The 14,235-nt window shown below is 44.4% G+C and overlaps 4 protein-coding genes, 1 pseudogene and 1 gene segment (V, D, J or C); all 6 read right to left on the reverse strand.

Moving 5' to 3' along the window:
* Window positions 1-14,235, reverse strand: part of LOC116571642 (immunoglobulin lambda-1 light chain-like) — a 487,065-nt gene that overhangs the window by 167,998 nt on the left and 304,832 nt on the right. The window lies entirely within an intron of this gene.
* Window positions 1-14,235, reverse strand: part of LOC116571641 (immunoglobulin lambda-1 light chain-like) — a 1,068,967-nt gene that overhangs the window by 160,035 nt on the left and 894,697 nt on the right. The gene's annotated exons all lie outside the window — the stretch shown is intronic.
* The window catches only part of LOC116571643 (immunoglobulin lambda-1 light chain-like), a 569,629-nt gene that overhangs the window by 155,901 nt on the left and 399,493 nt on the right, over window positions 1-14,235 (reverse strand). The window lies entirely within an intron of this gene.
* The window catches only part of LOC116571639, a 248,716-nt gene that overhangs the window by 136,510 nt on the left and 97,971 nt on the right, over window positions 1-14,235 (reverse strand).
* LOC116571638 (immunoglobulin lambda-1 light chain-like) overlaps window positions 1-14,235 on the reverse strand; it is a 1,139,351-nt gene that overhangs the window by 131,189 nt on the left and 993,927 nt on the right. The gene's annotated exons all lie outside the window — the stretch shown is intronic.
* Window positions 4,860-5,363, reverse strand: LOC116571645 (annotated as a pseudogene).

Consider the following 14,235-nt stretch of genomic DNA (forward strand, 5'->3'; position numbering starts at 1 on the left):
GTGTGTCTTAGGTACCTCTGGCTCCTCCTGATAGGGACTCAAAGTAGGGGACACTGTCTGGGGTTTTTCATGATGACTGTCATAGTGCAGTTGTGTGTCTACAACACAACTGGGTGAACAGGAGTGTATGGACTCAGGAGATCCCCTAGGATACCCGGGACCGTGACGACAGTCATCAATTCAGCAGTGTCCAATTCAGCAGGTCTGATAATGGACCAACCTTCCAGAGTGAACGTTTGGTCATGGGGGGCATCATGAGTAGATCCGGTATTTGCTGAGAGAAGGGGATATGGAGTGGGCAATGAAGAAGGTAATTCTAGACTCCATATTGACCTCAGGGTAGTGGTAGAAATGAATAAGATAAAAGTAATAAAGGTTTCTTCCTTATGTTGACATGAATAGGTTTGGTTATATTGTGTGTTCTACTTCCCTGTTTCATCCCTTCATCATCTAACATCACAGATGCTAACAATAGTTAGCTTTACATCTCATTATTGAAGTTATAGATTATCAAATGGCAGGGACAAACATAAAGATCACTATTGGACAATGATACACTTTTATCCTCTTGTGGGAAAGGGGTGAGCATGATTGTAACTGTTCACGGGATATTTTATCATGTTAGGTGGAGACATGGCTGCCAACATTCTCTTTATTTGGAGACTGTGGTGTGGGGGGCATGGGTGGATTTTCTGTGGATGAGGGAGCATCTGTGGTGTCTTAAGTGTCACTGTTGACAGGCTGAGCTGTATTTCATAGAATTGTTGTCTGTCCATTGGTGTAAAGAGAGATTCTTGCCCGGATTTGAAGGGTGGAAGTGAGAAAGGATCCATTCTGTGCCTCACTCCTGTGGTGGTTTTGTTTCTTGTGGCCACTTTGTAGGCAGTGACAACTGCCCCATTATCCCCATTTACCATCAAGAAGGATGTCTGTGCAACAATCTGTCAGAACTCAGAACACCTAGTGTGTCTGGATATTTTTTCAATGTATAAAAATATAAGGAACAAACTGCTCTGTCTGGAGATTAGACAAGTATGTTGGTGATTTGGGTGATAAAGCCCAGCTCTGTGGGTACACAGTGGTTTCCTCAGGTCCCTGAGAACCCTGTCAGGCATGTTTGCCCTCCTCCATTGTTTCCTGGAAGCTGGCTCTGAGGAGAAGTCCATGTGCAGGAAATCTGGAAGGAGTTGGGGAGCTCAGCTCGAGAAGAAGGAGAAGGGCCTGCAGTGAGATATCAGGTGCGTCCTACCTGCAGGGAGATCTCAAGCTGGCACCATTCAGGACATCAACCTGATGCAGGGCCTCAGGGTGCTGGCCTGAGGTGATCATTTACCTGACTCTCTCAGAAAAGGAGCATAACCAGGGGAGGCAGGTTTCTGAAGCAAAAGCACTTCCCAGTGAGGACCCCCCCTGTGAGCTGTCAGGGTTCCAGGCAGTAGTGGGTGGGTGTGTGAGCCCAGAGGAGGGGATGTGGGTGACCCCTCTGTCTACTGTGCCCATCCTCTCCACTCAGGTGGCTCCCACTGATGGCTTCAGGGTTTTAGGATCCCAGCTTCTCTGGGAAGTTTGGACTCTAATCCTGGTCCGTTGTGTGACGAGTGGCCCATAGCACAAGGAAAATGCAGAGATCATGAGCACCGGACAAAAGGCTCCCTCTGTCTTTCCTCCACTGAAGCCCTCTGGCCCACATTCACCCACAGGCCCGGAGAGCAGAGTAGCTGGTGCAGTCAGGTAAATGGTCTCCTGACCCAGTGGGTGCAGGACTGCCTGAGAGCAGTGTGGGGGAGGATCTCTGGAAGCCTCAGACCTGGGTGCCTGGAACAGACCTGCTCAGGGCTTTTCCATGTTCCTTCTGGGGCTGGAGGAGTGTGCATTGCAGTCGGGGAAGTGGATTTTGTCTCACTTCCCCATCTGCCTGTGTCACTGTGAGCATTACCACAGCTGTCGTAGGACTGAGAATAGTAGTCAGCCTCATCCTCATCTCGAGTCCCACTGATGGTCAGGGTGGCCGTGTTTCCTGATTTAGAGGCTTGAACCGGTCAGAGATCTCTGACAGTCGCCATTATTTTTATTAATCACAAGCACAGGAGCTTGTCTTGGCTTCTGCTGGTACCAATATGCGTATCTTTTCCCCAGTACATTTCCAGAGCGGTTGATTGTAGCCATCTGTCCCTGGGTCACCGACACAGAGGGCGGCTGAGTCAGCCCACTGGAGGTCATGGAACCTGAAAAGACAGGAGAGGAGAGGTTGGTGTGAGGTCCAAGGACTAATTTCCAAGGACCCAATACTGAGTCAGTGTTAGTGCTGAGCTCAGAGTTTGGGCAGGCCCAGCTCTGGTCCCATAAAGTCTGAGCTTGTGTGTAGGGCCTGGGTCACACCTGTGCAGAGAGTGATGATGGGGAGCAGGAAAAGGCTCCAGGCCATGGTGGAGATGCCCAGAGCTCTGCCTCCAGAGACCCCACAGCAGGGCAGGCTCACCCGGGGTTCTCTTATTCCCTCCAGGTCCATGGGGCAGTGATTGCTAGTATTTATGCAAATATATTTCCTCCATGCTTTCTGCCTGGATTACTCACTTGTGAGGTCAGAATAGGTGACTGAGGAGGAACCCCGGAGCTCCTGGCTTCCTCCATGGAGCTTTCTGGTGAGAAAATCAACCTTGGTTTCCAAGGTCTGGCTTCAATAGTGAAATTCCTGGGATCTGACCCTATGGCTCTGTCTGAAACCTCTGTGCCTGAGGTCTACACTGGTCTGGTTCAGGGCCTTGCAGGGTCCTGGCCATGGGGTTAGCTGGCCCTCTGAGCATGCAGACAACCCCTGATTCAGTATCGGTGCTCTGTGACCTCATTACCCACCTCTTCCTGCCTCAGATCTCCTGTCTGGCCCCCACTGCACTCTGGTCCCTGCTTGCCATGTCATCACATTGGGAAACTCTCTCATTCTGGGGTTCCTGCTTCCCTTTCCACCGGGGAGTTGACTTGTTAACCAACCAGCAGCTGTTGGAGATTCCTCACAATATCTCGTGAATTGACACAGGCTATTTTCATCCCTGTGACAGCCCTCATCCCACAAGAGAGCAGAAATTGGCCACCACAATTATTTTCATCATTGTTTCTTGTAAACATGTAAAGGCCTTGACAAATATTTGGAAGCTTCCTCGTTTTTGTGTGGGTCCCCGAGGTCACACAATCCCACCTGGCATGGGATTACTGCCGATTACTAATTGGCAGTTAGTAATTGGCACTAATGGAATCATCTGACCCCTTTAATCAATGCTTTGTAGTTGTCACTTCCTCATTGATTGGTTACCATCTCAGCACAAGAGACAATGCTCTTTTCTGCCTTCCTTTTCCAGTCCCTCTCATTGTTTTCACTGCCTGTCCATCTGTCTGTCTGTCCGTGCCTACTGGGTTATTTTCTTCCAACTCATCCACACCAGAAGGCCCCAGGTGGGTCCTTTGGAGGTGGGATGATTCATTGTGTGGGTTTGGATATTATTTCCCTACCATCTTCTTGACTACAATGTATGTGGTGAGGAAAATCCCACTAGAGGGACCCGGGGGAGTCCTTTTTTGGGACATAAACTCTGCAAACCCTTGGTAGAAAACAATCCTTTACTGGAGTGAGTAAGAGGATCCTGTGATTCCCTGTGACTCAGCCCACCATGTACTTGAAAGAAGTCACTGCAAGTCTGAGACGTGCTGTTCACCTCTCCTCCTGTTCCTCTTGTACCCTTGCCTACTCTGTCTCTAGAGAAATAGCCACCTTCTCTCCTCCTATCCTCGTGGGAGTTTCCAGGCTATGGGAGGCTCCTGGAATTTCCATCTCAGAGCTGCATCACTAACGACACGGATCAGGCCAGAGTTCCTGGGATCCAGCATCACAATTCCTCCCAACCCCACTCAGGTCTATGCCCAGGGACCAGGGTTACCTTGATCAATACAGGTGCTCAATGTTACCACAGAAGCGTGGGTGTGTGCGAAAGATGCTGCTTTTCAATAACCAGAAAATCTATGGAGGAGATCAACATGTCCAGTAAGCTGGCCCCTCTCCCATTATATGTATTTGAGATGGATCACTCACAGGGTAGAGAGTCCGGGGAGTCAATATATTTATCACTTTGGTGCACCCCCTTCACCATGCCTTGCTGTTGTACCAGTAGCTGTGTTTCTGGGAAGAATCTGGAAAAGTCCTATAGGCGGCATGTGGACTCATTCTTGGCACCAAAAATTGAGAACTGAGTCCCGATGGAGAGACCCAAGCCATCCTCCGTGTTGGTCCTGGCAATGACATCCTAGCATGTATTCTACTTTCTTACTAGACCCCAGCTCTGCACCCACCATGGGCTTAAGACTCTGTGGCATACCCCCCTCATGGACCAAATGTTTCCTTCAGGACATTCAACACTGGCAAATTTCCTATTATGCTTCATGATGAAATTACAGTGATGGTATTTACTCAACCAACCTCCTTGGTAAACTGCAGAACTTGGAGATCTCTGCCCAAGCTCTGAGCAGAGTCCTGTTCTGGATGCACAGGGTCTGATGGCTCATGGGGTCATCTCAGACCAGCTACTCTCTCATGGTCATTTTCCTGTCTAGGCTGATCTGGTCTTTCCCAGCAGTATGGCAAATTAAAGAGCATATTCTGTTGTCAAAAAGACCTAAGTTCGTCCCTGTGTCTGTCTCTTTGTAATGGTGTCTTGGGATTTTGTGCAGGATGACAGGGTTTCCAGGGATAGTCAAAGGTCTCAGGGCCCTGGAGAGCGGCATGCAGCAGCTCCCCAGAGTCCCCATGGGGAAGAGAAGCGACAGAGTGGGAGGTTTTAGCCTCATTTCCCCTTTGTGTGTGTCACTGTGGCTTAACCATATTGACCATCGGTTGATTGGCTCTCACCGCAGTGATACTCAGCCTCATCCTCAGACTGGATGTCGGAGATGGTTAAATAGCGGTCAGCCCCAGAGCTGGATCCTGAGAAGCGACTGGGGATCTCGTCCCCCTTGCTGTGGCTTCTGTCACTATTAACCTTCATCACATACCGAGGGGCCTTCCCTGGTTCCTGTTGATATCAGTGAACAAAGTAATTGCTGTGCTCCCTGCTCAGGGTGCAGGTAAGCTTGACTGAGGCTCCCAGGGAGGCAGATGCAGATGAGTCAGCACAGGCAGAGCACAGAAACCTGGAAACACAAAACACAAGCATGATGCTGAATGTCCTGGACACTGGACGGTGTTCCCTGGGCACTGTACTTGGAGGGAAATGTCAAAGAGGCAGAACCCTGACCTGTAGAGATAATAAAGGGCAGGAGGTAGAAGGAAACCCAGTCCATGGTGGAGGGGAATTGCATAGAACTCTTCTCTTGGGCTGTGCTCCAAGCCTGAAGTCTTCAAACTCCCATCTTATCCTCTGTTTTTGCAGCTCAAGGAAGGAGGGGAATCAGATGCAAATCTAGTCTCCATTCTTCCGTTGATCTGTGTGAGCTCTTGTTTGAGCTCACCCAGAGCTTAAGAGCCCCATTCTGGTAATTTCCTAGGTCAGAAGTAGGAGCAGGTGTGGTTTCTAAAGTGGAGAGTTGATTTTACACAGAATCATCAATGGAAGCATCAGTTATACCCTTTTCACTTGAGCACAACCCAGGGGATTTGGACTTTCTGGGTTCTGAAAACAAGACCCACAGTGCTCCCCTGGGCACCCTGGGATGAATATCACCCTATGTGTATTGCTAGTTTTAAAAAATGACTACTTCTGAGCCCTCAGTAGGTGCTAAACCTTTGTGAGTATGTACGGGTTCCACTGAATGAGACACAATAAAAACCAAGGCACAGTTTTCCTCCAGTCTTTTAAATGAAGAATCTAACATTGAGACATTACATGGTTTTCTCATTTCTCATTTGCCATGACAGTGATGAGTAAGTCCAGTTTCCAATCCAGGAGATGTCCCAGAGCCTGCCCTTCCAATCCCCGCCCTGCACTGACCCCTCACCATGCTCCCTCTCCCCTCATCCCAAGGCTACTGAGACCTTCTGGTTATCACCCTCTCTCCTTTATTCCAGTCTATGCCCTCCCAGGTTCTGTTCTAAAGATAATCAGATATTCATGATGGTGTTGTCTCTGTTTCCCAAGGAAAAACAGCCTGCTGGCTCTGAGTCTATACTGTAGAGAGAGTTACCCTAAGGAAACCTTATGAATTTAATCTGATCTGTCCATGGCTCCTACAAGGCATGAAAACCTCTGTACCATCAAATGTGGGTAGTCCCCCCAAAAAAGTTTTGTTGTTCTGTGGTCTCCAGCAGATTTCAAAAACATAGCATAAAAGATAAGGTAAAAAATATTTTTATATGTAATTCATATTGATGTGATAATATTTTCAAGAAATTGATCTAGCCAAAGTGTACTATGAAAACAAGTTCTGCTCATTTCTTCTCTTTTTAAAAATGTGGCTACTAGAAAATTTTAAATTATGAATGTGGTTGGAATTTTATTTCTGTTGGATGGACTGCTCTGCAAAGGCCCACTAGCCATCACTTGCTTTTGAAAAAGGAGACAGAACCTTCTGGAGCATTAAGAAGGGGCCATGTCTTAGCCTGAAAGCACAAAAGTCTATAGGTTGATGATGAAGACCAGGGATTTCGGGGTCAGCAGACCTTGGTTTGCTGCTGGTTTGGCCACTTTCTAGCTTTGACCTCAGGCAAGTTACACATCCTACCTGCCTCAGCTTCTGCTTCTGTAAATTGGGGTGATAATCAATGCTTTTTTGGTAGAGTATTCATGATTAAACGATTTAATAAATGGGAAGTGCTTGGATCATGGTTCATATGTGGTAAGCACATATAAATATTTACTCCTCCTGCTCCTTTTAGTATCCTTTATCCTTAAACATGATATAAAGAAAAGTCACTGGAATTTAGAGGTTGGAGGGAAATTATGGAAACATAACAAATCTTGGGTTTGGGCCATTGAAAATGGGCAAAATTTCCTGCCAACACTAAAAATCTCTCTCTTTCTCTCTCTCTCTCTCTCTCTCTCACACACACACACACACACACACACACCCAGGCACTCAGAGGCACTATCCTTTGCACAGGTCACAAGGGGCACACCCTCTCAGGCTGCCATCCTGCTCACTGGGTCACGGGCCCAGGGACATGGTCCTGGTTCTCCAATAGACACATTACGGGATGTCCCAGCAGAACTAGAGCAAAACTACTTCCTGCTTCTTCAGACCTTGTGATATGTGTCATGTCATCCCCATTGTCTCATTAGAGTTGGTCGTACCTGTGATGTCCTCATTCTGGGAGGGAGAACCTAGTTTTGCAGATACTACAAACCTGAACTACATAGGTTGCCAGTCAGTGTGTGTCCTCTGACCCGACCACAGAAGGTAGCACAGAGGCCTGGGTGGGCAGGGGAGGGCTGATGGGACTCAGGGCTGGGGCTGGTGACACTGAGGGGAGAAATTCTCAGGCAGAGAGACTGGGGCTCCTCACACTGATCCCTCTATAGGGGTCAGAGAAGCGCAATGAGGGTTAAACGGCTCTAGAAATGTCATGTCCACAGCAGAGCTGAGATGGGATCAGAAGGCCCTACACATGCAGCTGGAGGAGAAGCAGATCCTCTTGGTGTGATGGGGGAACTCCATCAGGGAGACAGCAGGCACTGCACCCCACCTCCTCATGGTGATGAGTTCATTGTCTCACTTCTGACCTACATGGGAGAATATAGAGGCCAGATGTCCAACATTTGCTCACTGTGGTGATAATCAGAGGGCAAGGATGAAGCCTGGGTACCCAGACATACAGATGGGTCAGTTAGGAGACAGGGCTTTTTCTGGGTTTGTTAATAATGCCCCATCTGATCCCTGAGAGCTTTGTGGTACCCATGCTACCTGCAGAATCCCCCAAGGGGAGGGAGTGCCCAACCATGGCAGGGACACTTCTGAGTTGAATTATGTTCCACAGTTCCCAAATGGATATTTGAGTCCTAACCTCCTGGTTTCAGGATCATTGCAGACGTAATTCTTTTTTTTTTTTTAAATTTTTCAATTTATTTATTTTCAGAAAAACAGTATTCATTATTTTTTCACCACACCCAGTGCTCCATGCAATTCGTGCCCTCTATAATACCCACCACCTGGTACCCCAATCTCCCACCCCCCCCCGGCCACTTCAAACCCCTCATATTGTTTTTCAGAGTCCATAGTCTCTCGTGATTCACCTCCCCTTCCAATTTACCCCAACTCCCTTCTCCTCTCTAACACCCCTTGTCCTCCATGATATTTGTTGTGCTCCACAAATTTGTTATGCTCCACAAATAAGTGAAACCATATGATAATTGACTCTCTCTGCTTGACTTATTTCACTCAGTATCATCTCTTCCAGTCCCGTCCATGTTGATACAAAAGTTGGGTATTCATCCTTTCTGATGGAGGCATAATACTCCATAGTGTATATGGACCACATCTTCCTTATCCATTCGTCCATTGAAGGGCATCTTGGTTCTTTCCACAGTTTGGTGACCGTGGCCATTGCTGCTATAAACATTGGGGTACAGATGGCCCTTCTTTTCACGACATCTGTATCCTTGGGGTAAATACCCAGGAGTGCAATTGCAGGGTCATAGGGAAGCTGTATTTTTAATTTCTTGAGGAATCTCCACACTGTTTTCCAAAGAGGCTGCACCAACTTGCATTCCCACCAACAGTGTAAGAGGGTTCCCCTTTCTCCACATCCTCTCCAACACATGTTGTTTCCTGTTTTGTTAATTTTGGCCATTCTAACTATGTAAGGTGATATCTCAATGTGGCTTTAATTTGAATCTCCCTGAGGGCTAATGATGATGAACATTTTTTCATGTGTCTGATAGCCATTTGTATGTCTTGATTGGAGAAGTATCTGTTCATATCTTCTGCCCATTTTTTGATATGATTGCCTGTTTCGTGGTTGTTGAGTTTGAGGAGTTCATTATAGATCCTGGATATCAACCTTTTGTCTGTACTGTCACTTGCAAATATCTTCTCCCATTCCGTGGGTTGCCTCTTTGTTTTTTTCATTGTTTCCTTTGCTGTGCAGAAGCTTTTGATTTTGATGAAGTCCCAAAAGTTTATTTTTGCTTTTGTTTCCTTTGCCTTTGGAGACATATCTTGAAAGAAGTTGCTGTGGCTGATATCGAAGAGATTACTGCCTCTGTTCTCCTCTAGGTTTCTGATGGATTCCTGTCTCACGTTGAGGTCTTTTATCCATTTTGAGTTTATCTTTGTGTACGGTGTAAGAGAATGGTCGAGTTTCATTCTTCTACATATAGCTGTCCAGTTTTCCCAGCACCATTTATTGAAGAGACTGTCTTTTTTCCACTGTGTATTTTTTCCTGTTTTTTCGAAGATTAATTGACCATAGAGTTGAGGGTCCATATCTGGGATCTCTACTCTGTTCCACTGGTCTATGTGTCTGTTTTTATGCAAGTACCATGCTGTCTTGGTGATCACAGCTTTGTAATAAAGCTTGAAATCAGGTAACATGATGCCCCCAGCTTTATTTTTGTTTTTCAACATTTCCTTAGTGATTCGGGGTCTCTTCTGATTCCATACAAATTTTAGGATTATTTGCTCCAGCTCTTTGAAGAATACCGGTGGAATTTTGATCGGAATGGCATTAAAAGTATATATTGCTCTAGGCAGTATAGACATTTTAACAATGTTTATTCTTCCGATCCAAGAGCATGGAATGTTCTTCCATCTATTTGTGTCTTCTTCAATTTCTTTCACGAGTGTTCTGTAGTTCCTCGAGTACAGATCCTTTACCTCTTTGGTTAGGTTGATTCCCAGGTATCTTATGGTTCTTGGTGCTATAGTAAATGGAATCGATTCTCTAATTTCCCTTTCTGTATTTTCATTGTTAGTGTATAAGAAAGCCACTGATTTCTGCACATTGACTTTGTATCCTGCCACGTTGCTGAATTGCTGTATGAGTTCTAGTAGTTTGGGGGTGGAGTCTTTTGGGTTTTCCATATAAAGAATCATGTCATTTGCGAAGAGAGAGAGTTTGACTTCTTCATTATCAATTTGGATACCTTTTATTTCTCTTTGTTGTCTGATTGCTGTTGCTAGGACTTCTAATACTATGTTGAACAAGAGTGGTGAAAGTGGGCATCCTTGTCTTGTTCGTGATCTCAACGGGAAGGCTGCAAGCTTTTTCCCATTGAGGATGATATTTGCTGTGGGTCTTTCATAGATAGATTTGATGAGGTTCAGGAATGTTCCCTCTATCTCTATACTTTGAAGCGTTTTAATCAGGAACGGCTCCTGGATTTTGTCAAATGCTTTTTCTGCATCAATTGAGAGGACCATGTGGTTCTTCTCTCTTCTCATATTAATTTGTTGTATCACATTGATTGATTTGTGAATGTTGAACCATTCTTGTAGCCCAGGGATGAATCCCACCTGATCATGGTGGATAATCTTTTTAATGTGCTGTTGGATCCTGTTTGCTAGGATCTTGTTGAGAATCTTAGCATCCATATTCTTCAGTGATATTGGTCTAAAATTCTCCTTTTTGGTAGGGTCTTTGCCTGGTTTGGGGATCAGGGTAATGCTGGCTTCATAGAAAGCGTCTGGAAGTTTTCCTTCTGCTTCAATTTTTTGAAACAGCTTCAGGAGAATAGGTGTTATTTCTTCTTTGAAGGTTTGGTAGAATTCCCCAGGGAATCCGTCAGGTCCTGGGCTCTTGTTTTTTGGGAGGTTTTTGATCACTGCTTCAATCTCGTTATTAGATATCGGTCTATTCAGGTTGTTGATTTCTTCGTGGTTCAATTTTGGTAGTTTATATTTTTCCAGGAATGCATCCATTTCATCTAGGTTGCTAAGCTTATTGGCATATAACTGTTGATAATAACTTCTGATGATTGTTTCTACTTCCTTGGTGTTAGTTGTGATCTCTCCCTTTTCATTCATAATTTTATGAATTTGGGCTTTCTCTCTTTTCTTTTGGATTAGTGTGGCCAATGTTTTATCGATCTTATTGATTCTTTCAAAAAACCAGGGGCACCTGGGTGGCTCAGTGGGTTAAGCTGCTGCCTTCGGCTCAGGTCATGATCTCAGGGTCCTGGGATCGAGTCCCACATCGGGCTCTCTGTTCAGCAGGGAGCCTGCTTCCCTCTCTCTCTCTCTCTGCCTGCCTCTCTGTCTACTTGTGATCTCTCCCTGTCAAATAAATAAATAAATAGAATCTTAAAAAAAAAAACAGCTTCTAGTTTCATTGATACGTTCTACTGTATCTCTGATTTCTACCTCACTGATCTCAGCTCTAATCTTGATGATTTCCCTTCTTATGTGTGGAGTTGGCTTGATTTGTTGTTGATTCTCCAGTTCTTTAAGGTGTAGAGACAGCTGGTATATTCTGGATTTTTCAATTTTTTTGAGGGAGGCTTGGATGTCTATGTATTTTCTCCTTAGGACCGCCTTTGATGTATCCCATAGGTTTTGGACCAAAGTGTCTTCATTCTCATTGGTTTCCATGAATTGTTTCAGTTCTTCTTTGATCTCCTGGTTGATCCAAGCATTCTTAAGCAAGGTGGTCTTTAGCTTCCAGGTGTTTGAGTTCCTTCTGAAATTTTCCTTGTGATTAAGCTCCAGTTTCAAAGCATTGTGATCTGAGAATATGCAGTTAATAACCTCAGTCTGTTGGTATCGGTTGAGTCCTGATTTGTGACCCAGAATGTGGTCTATTCTGGAGAAGGTTCCGTGTGCACTTGAGAAGAATGAGTATTCTGTTGTTTTAGGGTGGAATGTTCTGTATATATCTATGAGGTCCATCTGGTCCAATGTGTCATTCAATGCTCTTGTTTCTTTATTGATTTTCTGCTTCGATGATCTGTCTAATTCTGAGAGAGGTGTGTTAAGATCTCCTACGATTAGTGTATTCATATCAATATGACTCTTTATCTTGATTAACAGTTTTCTTAAGTAATTGGCTGCTCCCATATTGGGAGCATAGATATTTACAATTGTTAGATCATCTTGGTGGATAGTCCCTTTAAGGATTATGTAGTGTCCTTCTGTATCTCTGACTACAGTCTTTAGTTTGAAGTCTAATTTATCTGATATGAGAATCGCTACCCCAGCCTTCTTTTGAGGCCCATTGGCATGAAAGATGCTTCTCCATACCTTCACTTTCAGTCTGTGTGTATCTTTAGGTTCAAAATGGGTCTCTTGTAGACAACATATGGATGGGTTCTGTCGTTTTATCCAATCTGCAACCCTGTGCCGTTTTATGGGTGCATTTAGGCCATTCACATTGAGAGTGATTATTGATAGATACGTTTTTATTGACATCGAGTTACCTTTGAAGTCTTTCTTTCTGTAGACTGTCTCTCTATTTCTGTTCAATGCTATTCTTGGGATTTTTCCTCTTTTATAGAACCCCCCTTAATATTTCCTGCAGTGTCGGCTTGGTGGTTGCATAGTCTTTTAAGCTTTGCCGGTCTTGAAAACTCTTTATCTCTCCATCCATTTTGAATGTCAGTGTTGCTGGATGAAGTATTCTTGGCTGCATGTTCTTCTCATTTAGTGCCCTGAATATATCTTGCCAGCCTTTTCTGGCTTGCCAGGTTTCTGTGGACAGGTCTGATGTTATTCTGATGGGCTTCCCTCTGTAAGTAAGGAGCCCCTTTGCCCTGGCGGCTTTCAAGAGATTATACCTACAATTATAATTCCTCAGTTTGACTATCAGGTGTCGTGATTTTTTTTTGGAATGTATAGTCTTGGGTGGAGACCGTTCAGCCTCTAGTACATGAACGCTGGTTCCATTCGCGAGATTGGGAAAATTTTCATGAAGGACTTGTTCCACTATATCTTCTAGACTTCCTTCTTTCTCCTCCCCTTCAGGGATTCCAATAATTCTGACATTGGAATGCTTCATGGCATCATTTATTTCCCTGATTCTGTTTTCGTGGTTTCTAAGCTATTTGTTCCAGGCTTCCTCCTGATCCTTTCTCTCTATCCATTTGTCTTCCAGATCACTAATTCTATCTTCTGTCTCAGTTACCCTAGCTTTGAGCGAGTTTAGATTAGATTGGAACTCATTGAGAGCATTGTGAACTTCCTCCCTGGTAGCTTTAAGCTCCGCCCTAATATTGTGAACATCCTGTTTGGTCGCTTTCAGTTCGGCCCTAATCAATTCTGTTTGGTCATCCATGGCTTTCTCCAACCTAGCTATTGCCTGGATAATTGCTAGCCTGAATTCTCTTTCCGACATATTGTCTATGTTGATAGCCATTAGCTCTGTTGCAGAAGGTCCATCCTCTGTATTTTTCTTCTGTTGGACATTCCTCCTCCTAGTCATTTTGGTGGGAGATGACTGAACAGATGTAGCAACTGTGGTGCAGTCAAGGTGCACCCTGGAACACTTCTGAGCAATCAGGATTCCCCACCCAAATGAGAGACAAAAGAAAAGAAAAAGAAAAAGAAAAAAAAGAAAAGAAAAAGAGAGAGAGAGAGAGAGAGAGAGAGAGAGAGTGAGACAGGAAAGAAAGGGAAGATGAAAAAGAAGGTTCAGCCCAGATGGGCCCCAAGGTAAGATTTATGAAGTAGACAAACAAAAAGATATAAAAAGACTGATATAAGTATATGACAAGAGAAAATAATATATATATAAAGAAAGAACCTCATCAAAAAGAACCACAAGTGTAAAATTTATATGCTATCAGGACAAACACAAAAAACACAGAAACACTGGTAGAAAAAGATGGGAGAGTTCTTATAAATTCTCAGTGTGTGGGAGGAAGGTTGTTTTGATTCTTCCTGGATGTATCTTGATATCTTTGTTAAAGGACTCAACCTTCCTAAGATAAAGGGGATTAAAAATTGGTTTACCTATAGGGGTAGTATTGATTGGGGAAAGGGGATTACTTTGAAGTTTAACTCTATATGAATATTAGAGGATAAAAATAAAAAGGAATAAAATAGACTAAACTAAACTAAAATTTGAAAAAAGGAATTCAAAAAATAATAATGCAAAAGAAAAACATAGGTGTATGTATCAAAAAGTTCAGGTTAGAAAGGTATTATGGGGGGGAGGAGTCAAGATGGCGGAGAAGTAGCAGGCTGAGACTACTTCAGCTAGCCGGAGATCAGCTAGATAGCTTATCTAAAGATTGCAAACACCTGAAAATCCATCGGCAGATCGAAGAGAAGAAGAACAGCAATTCTGGAAACAGAAAAACAACCACTTTCTGAAAGGTAGGACCG

Source organism: Mustela erminea, chromosome 13 (assembly GCF_009829155.1).
Source record: "Mustela erminea isolate mMusErm1 chromosome 13, mMusErm1.Pri, whole genome shotgun sequence".
Lineage (NCBI taxonomy): Eukaryota > Metazoa > Chordata > Mammalia > Carnivora > Mustelidae > Mustela > Mustela erminea.